The sequence below is a fragment of the Falco rusticolus genome, unplaced genomic scaffold (assembly GCF_015220075.1).
Source record: "Falco rusticolus isolate bFalRus1 unplaced genomic scaffold, bFalRus1.pri scaffold_120_arrow_ctg1, whole genome shotgun sequence".
Lineage (NCBI taxonomy): Eukaryota > Metazoa > Chordata > Aves > Falconiformes > Falconidae > Falco > Falco rusticolus.
In genome coordinates, this window is record NW_023618155.1 from 42,939 (window position 1) to 48,561 (window position 5,623).

Sequence of the window (5,623 nt, forward strand, 5' to 3'; positions counted from 1 at the left end):
ATAAATATGTGAAACCTCTGCACTTTGAGCAAGATTCTTTTGTGCCTGGATTCTGGCCCCAGTTCTTTTCTTAGGACTTTGCTGTGTGCGATCCTCTTTCAGCTCCAGGTTGAATTCCCTGTTATGTGTCACTGAAGATCCTTTAGATACTGACAGATGGCATTTTCTTCCACGATGGGTGAAGCCCCAGGTTAGAAATCAAACCTAGGCCATCTGGTTACACGTGCTTACACAACCATGACACTTCCTTGACACCATGCTTACACAAAAACTAATTTGGAGACAGCATGAATGAATGCCTACTATCACCCATGAACGACAAACAGAACAGGGCTGCACTCAGAGTAGAAAGCTCATGCATACTGTAAGGGATCTGTACTAAACCCTGAGCTCAAGAAAGGCATATTGAAGAAAGTATTTTGTTTTTCAAATGTTAGGTTTCATGAAAATTAGAGAGGTCTTTCCAGCTCATGGCACTAAACTGTAGAAAACATTAACTGTGGGCATCACCTGGTCTTTTGCAAGATGTGCTCATTCAGGTTCATCTCAAGGCAGTGGTTTAATCCAGTGACTTTTCCATTAGTAAAGCTCATTGAGCAGAGCTACCTAGGCTAGAAGACATAGTAACTTCCGTATGCAGGAGAAGAAAGAAAAATCTTTTCCCTTCTGAAGGGCTGTAGGTTTCAAAGCTTCATAAAATAGACGGTCAGCCAGAGATTTTATCTCAGTATAGTTAATGAAGTCTTAGCTCTGCCTCCCAAAGCAAAAAGATCTTGGCCAGCTCAAGGGGCTGAATGTAGGGCTTCCATTTCACAAAGTAAGGCTAAGAAGAGGCATTATAACTTGGTTTCCTGGGTAAAACGTGTTTATCCGTACTCTCTGTTCCTGTCCATGCTGATAGGTCCATGCAGATGATTCTGATGAAAGCAGTACAAGGTTAAGTGGCATAGTCATATATAAATAAGCTGTGTTGATCTGTAGCCCCCAGACAAATATCAAAGAAACGGAGCCAAAGCCATAATGACCCTGATAAATGTAATGACGTTTTCATACCAGGCCCATAAGTAGCACGTCTCAAGTAGCAGTGGTCAGTAGGTGCAAGGTACATGCATGTACTACTATACAAGGAGAGAAATGGTGCCACCTTTTAGTTAGAGCGTGGAAAATTACGCGCATCCATCAGGCCCAAACTATCCCAGGAAGCAGCCGTACCACCGATATGGACGACTTAAGGCAAATGTATTTCCATGGGGAAAAAATCACAGGCCAAGTCATCAAGGATGTCAACATTCTGTATTTCCTAGATCCAGGAGTGAAGCACGAGCCAGAAATCCTTAAGGGGACGTGTAAGATACACACGTCTGTTTACCACTGCCATAGGTGTTCTGCTGCAAATTATGGATAGGACAGATAATTAAAAAAATTAATTTCGGTAGCCATAACAATTTCTGTTACTGCCAAGGAAATACAGTTCTGCAGGAGACTTTTTCTTCCATTAGTGTCACAGGTATAAAAGCCCAAATGAGGCAGATCTGAGTTGAAACACAGGTTAATGGGGAATCACCATTCATTGTTGGAAAAAGCGGGAAACATGCTTTTCCAAACCCAGTCGTGAACCACGATGAAACAAAAGCCTTCAGATCCTTTCCAGCTTTGAGGTAAAAGTCTTTGCCCCTCCTTTCTCCAAATCGTTCTGCACACTGGACTTTGCTTTGCTAAATCTTGTATTCTGCTAGAGGAGCAGGTTGCAGCTCATTCACTGGAGACAGTATAGAGTACTAATGACAGTTTTGGCGTAAGAAAATTGGGGATACTGACAACCTTGCAAAAAAAGCAGAGCAGTGGGGAACAGCTGTGCTTACTGACTATGCCAGTTCTGTCCATTACTGGTTTAAACAGAGAGGCTTGTGTGTATGTTTGACATTATCCTTCAGCAAAGGGCTGGCAGAGGTTTTTTGCACCACTTAGGGCCCCTCTTCCAGATAAGCTTTGCAGATCTGACGGACCAGCGGGTCAGATACCTGTCAAAAAAACACAAATGCATTTCAGCTTGAGAGTGATCACAGAGAAGAGGTTCCAACTGAAGCAGGAGCAGGCACTGTAGCCTTTGCCTCCGCACATGCCTCTTTATAAAAGGAATAACCATGAGCAGAGCCCCCTCAATTCAGAAGGGGCCACTGGAAAGGAATCTTTCTTTGTTTTGGAACTTCTGAGCTGCACCTCTGCACTGAACCCCCTGGCACCTGCTTGACTTCCAGTCTTACAAATCAGGTGTAGTCTCCAGGCTGCTGGCAAGTTGTCCACCTGTAGTGAAACTGGAGTGCCAAACCCCTTCATTGCAACTAAGCCCAAGACTGAATGCATCCAGCCTCTATGGGAGGTGCTATTTCAACAGCTGGCCTCAATAAGGTAAACGAATTACAAAGGCTAAACTCTGTGAGAAATAAAGTCTCTAAAAAAGGGTTAGTTTACTTCTGGTGGATAATCGGTTATTTCTTCTGCATGTGATGGGTTTCTGGCCTAGTCTTGTATTTTCATGCATTCAGCTTTGCTTTAGTGTTCTCTGTACAATACTACTGCAGCTAGCTGGTGCGGGAAGTCAGAACCTACAGTGTAAGAGGTACTAGAATGGAATTATCATCACAAAACTACAAATCTCTGTGAAGAGCAATGTCTGGCAAATATCCTCTGTTTTTTACCATTTGAAGTTTTAGGCTTGGCTTTGCAAACAGGCAGGGGATTTCAGATCCAGAATCAGTTACTGGAAATCTTACCCTGTGGCTGGGTGGCCCAGAGTTTTGTTAGGCTTTAAATCTTTTGTATCAGTAGAGAGGGGAAGAGAGGTCCTTAGAGAAAGAGGAGTCTTTTCAGACAATAAAGATCCAAAGTAAAACCCTAGCATAATCTGCACAAACAATGCTCTAACAAATTAGAATTTGGAACCGACTGATAAACTTTGTCCAGCAATGTTTGCATGCCTCTGGTTGAGTAATCCCATGGTCTTAATGTAACCTCAGTCAGTCATCCTCTCCCCAAACAGCTTTGTTACCTTCTATTTTGCATCATGCAAATTTGAGATATTAGGAACTTTGGACAGAGACCATGTAGTGCATTTGTTTGAAGGCATTTGGCACATTCCTGAGAACTACAAAGCAAGCTTGCTATGCCAGGCAGCCGCAGACTATGTAACAGCAAGCCCGTTTTCCTAGCACTTTTCTTCCTCAGCAATCCTGAACAGCACAAATTGAAAAAAGAATCATATTTGGAAGTACCTGCTACTGAAACGAAGCCACTTCCAAAAGGCTTTGCTTTTGCTTTGAGAAGTTTATGTTAGTTAACTAAACACCTAGAAGCAACAGCAGGAGGGATCTGGGAAAAGGTATCGAGCAAGATACAGCCACTTCTTCTCCTATGCATGCATTATATTAGTCTCTTTTGACCTTCAGTGTTATGCTAGTGCATTAGTGGAATCCCTTACATAACAACATCAGGACAGGACTCTTAATTTCTCTTGCCTTTAATTTCACATGCAAGGGGAGTTCAGCGAGACCAAACACAGGTCCCCAGTTTGGAATCTGGCAAAGGCAGCTCCTTTGGGAGAAGCTGCAGGGGTATTAGGTGGGCACATGGGGCTCAGCCCTTCTTTTCATATTCCCCTTGCTGAAGGGGGAGGCCTATAGCACAAGTTTTGGTATCGCAAGACGGCACTTACAGTGAAAGTGGAAAAAAAAATCCCCAATTGTTTTAATGCATCAGCGTGCCAAGTGCAGTTCTGGTCACGTGTCCACATGCTTATGGGAAAGTGCTCCCGTGATAATAAATGATCTCAGTGGGAGAGAAGTGAATGTGTGAATGTGAGATAGATACACATCAATGCTGTGTGCAGGTTTAGACAGACAGTGGCTTTTTAAGAAACCCCTCTGTTTCTGTGTGGGGGCTGGAAGTGCACACCCCAATTCTGCATAGGAAGGAGGATTTAGTACTGGCCTGTTTTTAAAGCTTTTGTTATTTCTCTTTTGAGCAGGTCTAATGATTCAAGATTTGGCACTTTCTCTTGCTGAACCCGATGTCACGTCCTAGTGCCAGGAGAAACTGTAGGCTGTAGGAAGTGCTATCTTCCGGCAGAGATAACAGACCTGTCATCTTCCTCTTCATCAATGAAGAGTCCAGTGGTATTTTTTGTGAGAAAGTAAAACCCTGTTTATAGTATCCTGACCAAGACGGTGTGTGGAAGTCTTGCGTGTGTGTGTGTGTGTGTAAGAAACCATCTCAGTTTCCAAACTGCAGTGGAATCTCTCCTCATTTCAGACACATCTTGCTTTGTGCACATACATTGATTTGTTAGTGTATCTGAGGAGCTAGTTCTCTTGCTCACTAGGACAAGATATGTTTATTCTTTTTGTTATAATTCTTACAGCCTTTTTTTTCCTCTCTTTGAAGTGCTGAGGTGCAGTCACTCTTATTGGCTGTTTGTGGACAACGCCGTGGTTTGGTTTGTGCATTTTGCTCCAGATGAGGTCAATTTCCTTTTGGGGAAAAATATTACTAGCAGGAAGCTTCTTGTGACACTTTATGGATGCTGTGGACCTCAACTGTTGGGATGTAATGATGTTAAATAATAACAGCAACTGTTATTCTTCCTCTGCTGATCATTTTTGGAGCAGTGCTCTGCTATTGTGCTTCTCCAGCTGTCCCTCCTCCTCTCCCGTTCCCCTCTGCCCATCCCTTGGCTTGCACCTGTACGTCCCACTTGCCCACTGTCCAGGTACCTTTGGGGAAGCACAGATATGTCTACAGTCCAAAATCCTACTGTGACTTGTTGAAAGTGTTCCAGCAGTGGTGAAAATGCTACATTTCATAGCCAACTCAACAAAAAGAAAGGGCTTTGCATGGATGACTCAGTTAATTTCCCTTTGCCTACAGCAGAAGCAGCTGAAGGATTTCCAGTTGGTTGCCCCATTAGCCAGGGTGTCTCACTGCGGGTCTATTGAAATTGCATACATAGCAGCAGCCATGGCTGTTGCACCGGTGAGCTAAAGAGGGCACTTGAGGCTTTCGAGCAGCAAAGACAGAGTCCTGAGAATAACATATGGAAACCAGGCAAACCATCCCTGGCCTGCTGGTCTTAGGTCTTAAGGTTAAGTCTTAGGATTCAGTCTTAAGGTTAATTCTTAAGGTTAAGTCTTAGGGTTCAGTCTTAAGGTTAATTCTTAAGGTTAAGTCTTAGGGTTAGATCTTTAGGTTAAGACTTATGGTTAAGTCTCAGGGATAAGTCTTAAGGTTAAGTCTTAGGGTTAAGTCTTCAGGTTAATTCTTAAGGTTGAGTCTTAGGGTTAAGTCTTCAGGTTAATTCTTAAGGTTAAGTCTTAGGGTTCAGTCTTAAGGTTAATTCTTAAGGTTAAGTCTTAGGGTTAGGTCTTTAGGTTAAGACTTATGGTTAAGTATCAGGGATAAGTCTTAAGGGTAAGTCTTAAGGTTAAGTCTAAAGGTTGAGTCTTAGGGTTAAGTCTTAGGTTATCTTAAGGTTAAGTCTTAGGTTAGTCTTAGGTTAAGACTTAGTTAAGTATCAGGTTAAGTCTTAGGTTAAGTCTTAAGGTTAAGTCTTAAGGGTTGAGTCTTAGGG